The sequence below is a fragment of the Lontra canadensis genome, unplaced genomic scaffold, assembly GCF_010015895.1.
Source record: "Lontra canadensis isolate GAN:19392208 unplaced genomic scaffold, GSC_riverotter_1.0 scaffold8, whole genome shotgun sequence".
Taxonomy (NCBI): domain Eukaryota; kingdom Metazoa; phylum Chordata; class Mammalia; order Carnivora; family Mustelidae; genus Lontra; species Lontra canadensis.
In genome coordinates, this window is record NW_022631002.1 from 6,709,713 (window position 1) to 6,723,299 (window position 13,587).

A 13,587-nucleotide genomic window follows, 5' to 3' on the forward strand; every position below is an offset into this window, starting at 1 on the left:
CTGCCTCTCTGTGTACTTGTGATCTCTTTCTCTGTCAAATAAATAAATACAATCTTAAAAAAAAAAGATTAGAAAAATACACATACAAAAAAAGAAAGGCTTTCACCTAACTTCATTTTTCCTCACTGCATTCAATCACTGCCTGGAATTACATATGTTTATTTATAAATTGTGTGTCTCCTCTGACTTTAATACTGGTTTCATGAGGCCTGGCAGGAACTTCCTATTTTACTCATCACTGTATCCTTAACCTCTAAAGCAATGCATGGAATATAATATGTGTGTAATAAATATATACTTATCAAAAGAAAGAAACAGAAGAGAGGAAGGTGGGGAGAGAGGGAAGTTTCCTGGATGTTTTCATCCCTTTCTGCCTAACCTGACATTGCATGAAGGAAGACAAATTAGGAAGAGTGACTTGAAGTACATGAAATGAAACTCCCAGATCGCAAGAGGTCACAGTATAACAGCTCTTGGGATAGGTTGCCCCCAATATCTACTTTCAAACCAAGTTCAGTGCAAGAAACTTTACTTTCCCCCTTCAAGCCACACCCTTTTGCACACTGTACCCTTTAAATTTAGTTTGGGTATTATATGCTTATATACCTGAAAGCATTAAAAAAAATACTCCATTTCTGCTCTTTTCCTAGGATTCTGTCAGTACACCGCTGGGTGGACAATGAGCTGGTCATTCCTGCAGAATTTGTATCATGTAAGTAATCTGTCTGCTCCTCAGACCTGTTCAAATGTCTGAAGTCACTTGAAATCCTTTCATTCACTGGCTTTCCTACCTGCCTGCCCTGGGTCTCTTTCTCTGACCCTTGGAGACCCCGGGGAAGTTACTGCACTCTGTAAACTTGGGGTAACCAGAGTGACTTCACAGAGTGGCCAGAATGATTAAAGGAAATGACTCCTGTGAAACGCCAACAGCAGGGCCTAGCCTGTAATAGATGCTCAGTAAATACTTAGTGTTATGTCAGTCATTGCTTTTAACACCAATGTTCATTCTGGTTTTCAGTGGTGTCCTTTCCAGCTCAGGAATGATGAGCTGCTGCTGCTTTTTTTTTTTTTTTTTTAAATATTTGATTTAATTATTTAGAGAAAGCATGAGTGAAAGAAGGACAGAGGGAGAGAGAATCCCAAGCAGACTCCACACACAGCACAGAGTCCAATGCAGGGCTCAGTCTCACAGTCCTAAGATCATGACCTGAGTTGAAATCAAGAGCCAGATGCTCGACTGACTGAGCCAGCAAGGAGCCCCAGGAATGATTAGCTCCTAGTTGACTTCCACGCCAGATCTAGTCTCTTCCCCTCCCGCCAGGTCCCCGTTGGGTCTGGGCTGACAACCTCTCTGAGGGTTTCTTCCTGGCGCTGGGCTCTAGGTGGCCATACTCTGTTTTTTGACTCCCTCTAACACTCCCTTTTCCTGCTCCAGCTCTTGAAACACCCCATTCTAGTCCTTTGATTTCATGCTACGTGCCTTTAATTTTATTGTTTTAACATTTGAATTCATTCTTAACTTTTCGTGAAATGTGTCAGACCTCCTCTTCAGCAAGTTTTGAAACGAACACTATATTTATTAGCTATCAAAACATCTTTATTGAGGTATAACATACAGTAGAGTACACTAATCTTAAGTGTATGGCTCCGTGAATTGTTCCGTATGAGCACCCCTGTGGGATCACGAGCCGGATCAAGATAAAGAACATTTCCAGTAACCCAGAGGCTCCCACATACCCATGTCCAGGCAGTATCTCCTAGAGGGACCCACTGTCTGACTTCTGTCACTATCGATTGGTTTTTCCTGTTCTTGAATCTTTGTGTCCAGCATTTTTCACTCTACAGTGTCTTTGAAATTCTTCCATTTGGTTGCTTGTAGCCATAGTCGGTTTTTACGTGAATGTGACTATACCGTTATTGACTGTGCCCCTCTACGGTTATCCCTTTTCCTGCTGATGGTTGTTTGGGCTGTTTCCAGTTTGGGGCTGTTGGAACAGAGCTGTTATGAACAAGTCTTTGGGTGGGCTGTTGACACTTTTTTCTTGCATTGATGTGCCCAAGAGTTGAACTGTTGGGTCCTAGGGTGGGAATATGTTTAGCATCAGCCAACAGCCGGAAAGTTTTCCAAAGTGGTTGTACCAAATTCTACTCTCACCAGTCATGCATGAGAGTTCCAGTTGCTCTGCATCCTTCTGTAATTGGTGATGTTGGTCTTTTAATCACACCCATTCTGGTGGGTATGTGGTGGTATATGAACATATGTATGTAGTTTTTTTGTTTGTTTGTTTTTTTAAAGACTTTATTTATTTATTTGACAGAGAGAGATCACAAGTAGGCAGAGAGGCAGGCAGAGAGAGGAGGAAGCAGGCTCCCTGCTGAGCAGAGAGCCCGATGTGGGGCTTGATCCCAGGACCCTGGGATCATGACCTGAGCCGAAGGCAGAGGCTTTTAACCCACTGAGCCACCCAGGCACCCCCACATGTATGTGTTTTAATCTATGTATATATGTGTTTATGTGTGAATGTATTTATGGAGTGCATATGTGTGTATATATTAAATACATGTATTTAAGTGCTTGTTTGAGTTGTCCCTCATTTTTAAAAACTGGTTCTTCAAAGCGATATTTAGGAGTTCTTCATCATATACATGGGAACACACATTTCTTCTATCTGGGGCTTCCCTTTCACTCTCCAGATAGCATCTTTGATGAACAGACATTCTTAATTTTATTGAAGTTCAGTTTTAATGGAGTTTATTACTCTTTCCTTTTATGGCTAGTGCTTCTCATGTCCTGTTTGAAAATCTTGGCACCCACGATGCTGTTTTCTTATGCTTTCTTCTAGGAGTTTTTCTGTTTCCCTTTCACTTTTAGGTTCGCTACCCACCCCAGCTACATGCATTTCCTTAAATCCAGCCCACAACTCCGTTCACAACTTCGGTTCTCGTTTACTCATTCACGCTCGTCATCATTAAGGAACTTACTGGCCAGTAGGGGAGAGGGGAGACTTGCACACACACAATATCTAGAAAGTTGTAATTTAGTTGGAAAATGGGATATGGCCTGATTATTCCAATGGAGTACCCAGAGTCATTTCCTCTTTGAACCTAGCAGGTAGGTGCATTCTGTACGTGCCAGTGACCCTGTCTTCCTCATCCTTCATTTGTCCTTCATTTCTTCCAGGTTAAAATTACAAATCCCTATTCCTGGTATCTGAGGTGTCCCCCCTTCATCTTCTAGATCATCCCAAACTGTCTGTGCACACCCACCTGAATTCCCGGACAGAACAATCTGTTCATCCCCCAGCTGTTTGCAGCTGCCTTTTCCTCCTGCCTGGGCTCCTTCTCTCAGGACTGGTGCCTGAGGAACTGCTCACCATTCTAGTATCAGCTCTGTGAAGCCTCTCCTGACTTCTTCCTCTTTAGTTGTTGTGCCTTGAATTCCTGCTCTAGAGTCTGATCGCTGGGTTCAATCCCTTCTTCTTACCACTCTGCCGCGCTGTGCCCCCGGGCCATGTTACTTAAACTGCCTCTAAGCCTCACGTGCACCACTGGAACAGTTGTGGTTCCTGCTACCCACCGTCTTGTGCAGAATAAATGAGTTTATCCAGCTACAATCATTTAGCACAGTATCTGGCCCACAGTAAGCACTCCGTAAATGCTTAGTTCGAAAATAGTCGCACCCATCACACTAATGACATTTAACCTGTTAACATACTGGTCTTTTCACTAGACCCGAAGTTTCTTGAAATTGGAAATTACTTCCTCAATTTTTCCACAATTACCTTTTTTTTTAGGGTTTCATTTATTTATTTGACACAGAGAGAGAGAGTGCACAAGCAGGGAGCATCGAAGAGGGAGAAGCAGGCTCCTGGCTGAGCAAAGAGCCCGATGTGGGACTCAATCCCAGGGATCATGAGCTGAGCCAAAGGTAGTAGATTAACCAACTGAGCCACCCAAGCACCCCACAATTGCCACTTCTTGTGCCCATCTATGTTCAGTTCCCTGTGCAGAGAGCTTTTTGTCCATCACCCCAATGAACCTTTACAACAACCTACAAGATAAGAATTAGGATCTCCATGCTGTGGTTTAAAAAACCAAGGCTCAGAGACCTAAAAACCCCATTCTGCATCCCTCTGCTGAGTCATGGAGGAGCCAGGATTTTGACTCCCTGTTTCATTGCCAAGTTTGTGAACCCTTCATCATGTACCCCTGCCTCTCACTGCATGGCCCACACAGACATAGTGAGTTCAGTGACTATCTGATGAATCAATTTCAATCTAATAAGGCCAGAATCTACCCATGTTTGTCAGAAAGGGACATGGCTTTATCTGTGCCACTGAAGTTCAGAATATGGCCCTCAAAGACCAAGCAATCAGAGACTGAGACCCTTCCAGCAGAATAGATAACATCTAGAGCAGGTTACTGTGCTTTCAACTTTTCCCTCTTGGGAAACACTCGTTTCATCATCAATAATTTGTACTTTGCTACTGCAAGGTGTGCTCTCTAACTGACACAATGCTGCCTTTCCAGAGGAACAGGTTGTCACTTTTCACAAAATTTGTCCTATTTAATGACACTTTTTATTTGGTGTCTAATTACCTACCATTTCTTCTATTGCTGCATTACAGTCCCAAGCTTTTAAAATGTGGTGCCAAGAGTCTTGGGAAGATCCTTTCCAGGCAGATTCTGGAAGTCTGGTCTCTCCAGCTCAGTTGTAAATGTCTTGAGAGCAGTGATCCGTCTGACTCTCCCACGGCACCTGAGCTTGGTTAGGCAGGCATGCGATAGGTATTTGCCAAATTCATGATCTGTGTGTTTGTTTCATGTTGGATGCTGGACTCGGTCTAAGGAGGGAGAAAGGAAGAATCCAATTCAGCTCTTGCCTTCCAGGAACTTCTAGTCCAATGCAGGAGATAAGTCTCGAAAATAACCAACACCTGAGCTATCTGTCCTGAGTCACAGACTCACAGAAACCTCACAGCTGGGGAAGTGCAGAAGTTCTCCAGTTTTCCTGTTGAGAAGTTGACTCAAGCAACGCACTCTACTCTCCTTAAGAGCATACACATACACAAGAGTTCACGTGCAGTTTTAGGAAGCTCATGGGCACCCTGAAGCCCTTGCACCATGGCCCCTCAGGTGCTTAAGACCCCTCTACAGCCAACCTCTCACGCCTGACCAACTGAAGAAACCACAAACTCATTAACTCCAGGTAGACTAGTTAGAAACAGTATTACTCAGTATAACAAACCCCAGCGGCTTCAGGTAGGGATCACTTACCCTCCCATCTCTGCATCATCTGAGTTCTCAAAACTTTATCCTTCAGTAAGTTTCCAAGCCAAATCATCCATTGCCCTCCCAGACTTTCGCAAGCCTTGGTAGAGATAAGAATTGAGGTTATGTGTATTTTAGAGATCAAAATTGCCAGTGTTGTTAATGGAACGGGGTGGAGACCGTGAACGGGCTAATACATAGGTTGCCTAGAATCGATTGGCCTCACCACAGGCAATGCCTTCGTTGTTATGAAAGCCTCGATCGAGCACAGAAGATAAAGAACCAGACTCACAGCTGAGAGAAATTTGATGAGGCCAAGCAGGTCCCATGTTCATTCAACATTCATGTACTGAGCACTGGCTATTTGCCCAGCACTGCTCCAGACCCCTAGGAGACATGTGAGACTAAAACAGAAAAGTCCTTGCCCCAGAAGTAATCCTCGAGTCTCCATTCGGGTGAGGAAAATGGACAAATACCAAAGCCATGACAAACAAGTACATTTTGTAGTACTAGGAAGCCAAAAGTCCTGTGGGGAAAATGAAATTAAAGGGATAAGGGGATCAGGAGTGTGTGCAATGGCGGAGTTAAGCTGCAGTGTTAAACTGGGGTCAGGAAATCCACACCAAAGGTGAGAGTTGAGCGGGACCTGGAGGCGAGGAGGCCATGTGTGCTGCTGTGGTCATTGCTGTAAGGGCCAAGCCAGGGTGATGCTTGGGGTAGGCTGGATAATGGCCCCCAAAGATATCCAAGTCCTAATTCCCGGAGCCTCCGAATGTAACCTAGATGCCAAAAGGACTTTGCAGATGGTGTGAAGTTAAGGATTTTAGATAGGAAGGGTATTGTCAGTGATCTGGTATGCCCTAAATATAATTAAAAGGGTCCTAATAAGAGGGAGGTGGGCGATCTTGACTGCAGAGGAGGAAAGTGTTGGGATGCTGAAGCAGGGGCATCATGGGAGAGGTGGGGTGAGACCCAGAGCCCGGGGAAGAGGAAGCAGGAAGAGGCAAGGAAACAGACCCTTCCCTGCAGCCCCCAGAGGGAGGCTGCCCTTCTGCATCTTCATTTTAGTCCTGTGAGCCTCATTTTGGACTTCTGACCTCCAGAGCTGGAAGAATAAACCTGGGTTGCTTACACCGCCATGTCTGTGGTGATTTGTTCCAGCAGCCACAGAAGACAACCCAGTGCAATTTCAGACAAGGGTAGGGTGATGAACCAAACTTGGGAAAATCCCTGCCATGTGGCCTTCCTGTTTGTGACCACACATCCTTGTGCCGGGTGCTGGCCTGTGCCCTTGGTATGTAGTATCCCCTTTAGCTGTCACATCAACTCCAGGAGATGGCTGGTATTCAAACTGAAACCAGGTAACTCAGAGACCTGCTCTCTCCCGAGGCAACCATGTTCTGCCTGTGCCCGATGAGACTGTTTGTTGTGCAATGGCTATTTGGGGTGTGGTAACGATCTGCTAATGTCATTTATGATGCCACTGGCCAGTGGGGTGGACTGGACCACTCTGGGTGCCACGGAGGCTGACCCTTTCCTCTTTTGCCAAAGCAGAAAGAAGGCTGTGCTCAGAGAGAGCAAGACCAGCCTTCATTGAGGGCTTGTAAGTAGCATCCTCTGCCTGAACTGCCCACATAACCTCAGCTCACTCAGATTAGGACTGAGACTTTAGGAACACTGATTTATTTAATACTCACGGTAGCCCTGTGAAGTACATTCTGTTACTGTCCTCATTCTACAGAGGAGGAAACAGAGGCACAGAGAAGTTAAATGACTGATCTGCTTTGTCCCAGGCACTGTACTAAGCCCCAAAGGTGGAGAAGTGAGTAAGATTCAGGCAATAAAAGTAGTGGTTAAGAAATTGGACTTTGGAGTCTCAGGAGCCATCTGTGTGATCTTGGGCAAGTCACTAAACTGTTCTGAGACTCAATTTTATCATCCATCCAATGGGAATGGTACCGGGATCTCCCTCAGGGCATCCTGAGGATTGTGTGGGAACCAGAACATAAAGGGCTAAGCACAGTGCCTGGAGAGCATCAGTTGTCAGTACATGTCAGTTGGTGTTACACCGTTGTCGGAGTAAGAAAGCTCAGCTGCTGCCCTTACCAGAGAAGATCCGCAGATGAGGAACATACCACTGTTTCTCCCATGTTCATTCCCACGTTAATTTAATAAACCCCGAACTAGGCTAAGGTCTCTAGCCTGCTCAACCCAATGGCAGACTGATGACAAAAATCAGGGAACTCATGCTTTTCACTAGCCCCAAAGCCACCACCAGCTCTCCTTCCACCTGGGATAGGCTAGGATCTCTAGGAAGACTAGTCACCCACAGCCTTCCTGGAACACAGTGGATGTACTCAAAGAAAGAAAATACTAGAAAATCCCGCCAGAGCTTATGAGTCCAAATTAAGTACACATATGCTGGACTTACCTGGAACTTTGCCAGGACCCAGTGATGAAGATGGAGGAAGATAAGAAGCCATCACCAAGGAGCCATGCACTACCGACTGGGCCTTCTATCTTGGTTTCCTTGTTTCTGAACCAAGGCCTTGCTGGGATCAGCCAAGAGCTGCCTACCGTTTCTTCTTGCTGTTTAAGGAAACATCTAGGAAATGATGGAGGAAAAGGTGATACATTTTTTTTTCCTGCCTGGAAGATTTATCAACCCTAGAAAGTGACTTTTCTGCTGGGACAACTGGATATACATATGCAAGAGTCAAGTAGGACCCCTACCTCACACTGTAAGCGAAGGTGAACTCAAAATGCATCATGGACCTAAATATAAGTGCTAAAACCATAAAACTCGTAGAAGCAAACGTAGGAGATCTTTGGGACCATAGATTAGGTAACGGTTTCTGGGATATGACACCGAAAGTAGAAGAAACTTAAAAAGTTGCATAAATTGGACTTCATCAAAATTTTAAAACTTTTGTACTTCAAAGGGTGCCATCAAGACAATAAAGACTACACACAAAATGGGAGAAAATATTGCAAATCGTACATTTGATCAAGGATTTACATCTATAATATATAAAGATCCCTTAACAACTCAACAATGAAGAGACAGATACCCCAGTTTAAAAGTGACAAAAGAGGGTTGCCTGAGTGCCTCAATTGGTTAAGCATCCGACCCTTGATCTCAGCTCAGGTTTTGATCTCAGGGTTGTGACTTTAAGCCCCATTGGCCTCCATGCTGGACATGGAGCCTATTTTTTTTTTTTAAGTGCCAAAAGATTGGATTAGGTGTATCTCCACAAAGAAGACATACTCATGGCCAATAAGCACATGGAAGGATGTTCAGCATCATTAGTTATTAGGGAAATGCAAATCAAAACCACAAGATACCACTCCATTGTATCTAGGATGGCTAAAATAAAAACAGCAGACAATAACATGTCAGGAAGGATGTGGGAAGATGGAAACTCTCATATATTTCTGGTGCAATGCAAAATGGTGCAGCCACTTTGAAAAGCAGCTTGGCAGTTCCTCAAAATGTTAAACCCACAGTGATCACGTGACACAGCATTTTCACTCCTAGGAAGATACGTAAGAGAAATGAAAACACATGTCCACATGATGTTCATAGCAGCATTATTCACAATAGCCTGAGAGAGGAGACAACCCAGATGTCCATCACCTGATGAACAGAGAGACAAAATGGGCAGTATTCATAAAAGGGAATATTATTTGGCCACAAAAAGAATGAAGTGTCGACTCGTGCAACAACTTAACAAACCTTGAAAACATTATGCTACATGAAAGAAGGCAGTCACAGAAACCCCATACTTTGTGTGATTCAATTTATATGAACTGTCCAGAACAGATAAATCCACGGAGATAGAAAGCAGATTTGTGGTTTTCTAGAATTGGGGGGGTGAGGCACAGAGGAGGAGAGATTGCTCATAGGGACAGGTTTTCTTTTGGGGGGTGATGAGAATGCTCTAGTGATTGTTACACAGCACTGAGCATACTAAACAACATTGAACTGTATACTTTATATGAGTGAATTTTATAGTGTGTGAATTAGATCTCAAAAAAATATTATTAGGGTGCCCAGGTGGCTCAGTCAGTTAAGTGTCCGACTCTTGGTTTTGGCTCAGGTCATGATCTCAAGGTCACTGGATTGAGCCCTGCATCGGGCTCTGTGCGGAGGAGGGTGGAGTCTGCTGGGGAGTCACTCTCCTGATCCCTCTGACCCTCCCCACTTCTTTCTAAATAAATAAATGAAATCTTTAAAAATAGAATAAAAAGAGGGGCGCCTGGGTGGCTCAGTGGGTTAAAGCCTCTGCCTTTGGCTCAGGTCATGATCCCAGGATCCTGGGATCGAGTCCCATATCGGGCTCTCTGCTCAGCGGGGAGCCTGCTTCCCCCTCTCTCTTTGCCTGCCGCTCTGCCTACTTGTGATCTGTCAAATAAATAAATAAAATCTTTAAAAAAAATAGAATAAAAAGAATGACTATTAGTCCTTGATTGTCCTTGAAGAGGCCACTGGAGATTTCTTTTGAGCGAGTGCCAATCCCATTTCTTACATGACTACAGATAAATTGGGGATCAGGCTGAAACTTGCCTTTTCTGTCCAGCTTCTTCCCCACAGTTCAGGTTTTCTAAATTTACTAACTTCTCCCGATTCCAGGCCTCCGCCCTCAGCCCTGGAATCGCCCATTTCCCCAAGTTCCCTGCTGCCATCCTTCCCTAATCAGCCAGCCCTGGTTTTCAAGGCAGCATTGGGTGTCCCCTGGGGTGTTCCCTTTTCTCACCAGCATTCCACTGAATGGCACTGGTCTGTTTTCCTGGTGCTGTGTCCTTCATGGCACCCTCCGTTCCCCGAGGACAGCTGAGGTGCTGGTTGTGCTCCCCATTAAATGCCAACACAGTTTTGGTTATCACTGAATGGATGAATGAATGAGTGAGGAGAATATATTCCTGGAAAAGAGCAAGTATCTTCCCAGAATGGAAATATATGGAGGAGGTGAAATAGGGGAAGAAGAGGGAGGGAGGATTTGGATGAAAGTCATATTACCATGTACCCCCTCTTTTTTCTATTGCCTCCAACCACTTTGACCATGTGGGCCTCTTGGATTTTCTAATGGTTTCTCAGTTTCCTTTCAATCAAACCAAAACCCTAGGCCTTTCAAAGAATACCCAAAACCTTGTTTTTCTTCTCTTTGGCTCAGAAAAACCAAGTTGGGAATCTAGCCAAAGAAAATCGCAATAATAACTGCTTGAATACAGAGCCCGGGGGAGGGATGAGCTCTAGAAATATGTGTGCAGTTACTGATCTGGCATTACCTATAATAGTAAAAAATTGGAAACAACCTAAATGTCCAGCAGTAGGATAGTGTACATCAGGTCATGTCCCAAAGATGAAGTAACATGCTCCCTTTAGAAGAATTTAGTACTTTGAGAAAATACCTGCATTATATGTTCTGTGAAAGAAACAGGTTATAAACTGGTGGCTAGGTTATAAACCAATTGCTACTATATACGCTGTGCACAAAAACATTTTAAATACTGAAGAAAAACCACACTAGAATGATTTCAGGGGTTTTCTCTTGATAGTGGGACTATGGGTGTCTTTCTCATTTCTTTTTTAATGTAACCAGGTGCTCTATGATGAATATATATGATTTTTGTAATCAGACACACACACACACACGTGCACGTGCAAAATTTGCCGAATTCTCACACTCTTTCAACTGCTCTTTCTCGGGGAAATCACTCTCCACCTGCTTTGTTCAGTCAACCCACAACCGTCCCCAAATCCTTTTCCTGAGCTACACTATCAGCCTGTAAGGACCAGCACTTTGCCAGGTGCTCCCTCCACACACTCAGGCAGCTCCTGAAGGCACACTCTTCTGGGAAGCCTTCCCTGATCACCAGGAGGGAAGAAGGCTGGCTCATCCCTACCCTGCCCAACACAGCGCTTCCACAGCTCTCTTTGCTCACCTGGTCCACGAACATCCCCAGCCTCTCTGCTGGGGCTTGACCTGAAGGGACTGTTTCCTGACGTGACCCAGCAGCTTTTGCCGCTGGCTGCGTGTGTGTATGTGTGTGTTTGTGTTTGTGTGTCTGCACCTGGTGGCCAGGCCAAACACCTAGAAGGAAGTTGAGCTGTAGAGGCCACATGTCTCATTCCTGTTGTTGAGGAAGCTGGTAATGACTCTTCTGTCTGCGTGTCCTGATTTGCCATGGCAAAGACTTCTCTTGGCCATTTAAAAGCCACCCAAACAGTCTTTAAACAACTTAAGAAGTCATCAAAGGTGTTTGTTCTTAGCCTGGACCAGCAACCTTCTTAATGGAGTCAGCCTGACGCTCCGAAACTTTGGGAGGAAGTGTTGTGAACCAGTAACGTGGATGTAGCTGGAAAGCACTTAGATGTTTCGTGAGTTGATCTGTCCAAGTACACATCCAGCTTATTCCTGAACGGGAATCGAATTAGAAAAACCTTTGGAGGAACAAGTTAGTGGGTCAGCAAACATTTGAGGGCTCACCGAGTACCTGACACTTCTCAGAGCACTTGTGAAATGCTGTGGCTTTATCAAAGCAATAAACAAATCTGAGTGATTGATTGTTCCTGTAGAACTTCCTGGTCACGTATTACACCCACACGAAGCATAACAAGGAAGGCTCAGAGGGGAAGACACGCTGTCTTGAGGTGCCTGAGAAAGCGCATGCGTCTTAGCTCCTGTGGCCTTTTGAGCTAATTACTCTGGCCTGTGTGTAATGAAACAGGATGGCGTTAAGGATCTAGATAAACTGGGCATCCTGTCATCGACCTTTGGTGTTTTTGAAACTGAGAAAAAAAGATTTGGTGTGCCAGCCTTCCTCATCAGTCTGGTATCTCACCTGTCATCTCAAACGAGGCAAACAAACCACAGACATATTTTTCTTCCGCGCAGAACTGCACCCTTTTTCGTGAGTAGGTCTGGATCTGTTTGGCAATCAGAATTGAAGAGAATGGGGGTGGGGGAAGCACTTCTTAGTTCCACCCTCTTCTCAAATATCTGAAGAATAATAAGGTGAGTGTCACATCTGTCGCCTCTTTTCCACTCCTGCTCTGTGAATGCAGACCTCAGTCACGTTTTTCTTAGGCCACCATAGCTGGCATTTCCTCCCAGTAGATCTCATGAAGGCTGGAGGTGCTGGGATCCCCAAAGGAAGCAGAGATGGTCTTCCTGCTGCCATTTCCAGGGGTCAGGTTTTTGTTTAATGTGCTGTAGAAGCCAAGGGTGAAATGGAAATGCTGAGACAGGAGAGGGGGTTTGAGGAACTGACAGGGAAAGGGAGAGAGGAGGGATCAGGGATGGCAGGGAGAGGAACCTGCACGGGGTGTCTTGGCTGCTGTCATTGGGTTCCCTGTGAATTGTCTTCCTTGTCGTCCCAGGAGATCATTAGGAAAAGAGCCATTTCTTGTTGGTACACTATCAACCAACAACCAGTTTGTTGAAGGAATCCACTCATGCATTCACTCAACAAATATTTATTGTGAGGATAAATGTGCAGCAGGCAGTGTTCTAGGCGCGGAGGAGACAGCAGTGAACAAAACCACCCAACACAGAGCACGGATGAGTCTCCAAGCAGTTCTGCCGGGAAAGGTCAATCCTCAAAGGTGATTCCATTTATATAACAGCTTTGATAAAATTGCACAGAGCTAAATACACACAGCCATGAGTACCAGATGAGAGATCTGAATGAGAGATCTGAAAAGATCTGTGGACTGAACCAGTGTCCGGGTCGTCCTGCTGTACTACAATGCTGCAGCATTTTCCAGGGAAAACCTGGTAAAGTCCTTGCAGGATCTCTTTTGTATTGTTTCTTAGAACTGCACATGAATCTACAATTAGGCCAATAAAAATGTCCAAACAAAACCCAAACCCCAGACCACATGGAGCCTACATGTGAGTCGAGCTAAGTATGGCTTCATGGTGGCCAGAGGGCAAAAGCTAAGACTACCCTTGAGAGGGCTGCCCCTCTGGGGTACTCCATGCAGTGTCGCCAGAGATTCCTTCCTGCCCTCAAGACATGTCACTGAACCCACACCGGTGACCGAATGAAATTCAGACCTACGGCAGGAGGCAGGTGCAGAATAAGGGTGGGCTCCCAGCTCCCCCAACGCTATGACATGGGCATGTTGGAATGATCCAGCCTGCGTTTGGGTGTCTAAACCAGGCACCCACTAGACCACAAAGGTGAGACTCGACCATCCGTGGAGCTCCCGGTGCTCACTTGGGATGCTTCTGGGCTTGTTCCCAGCTTCCACCGTCGCTACCACCACCTCTGTGCAGACACCTAGCCCATCCTGGCAGCGCATTCAGC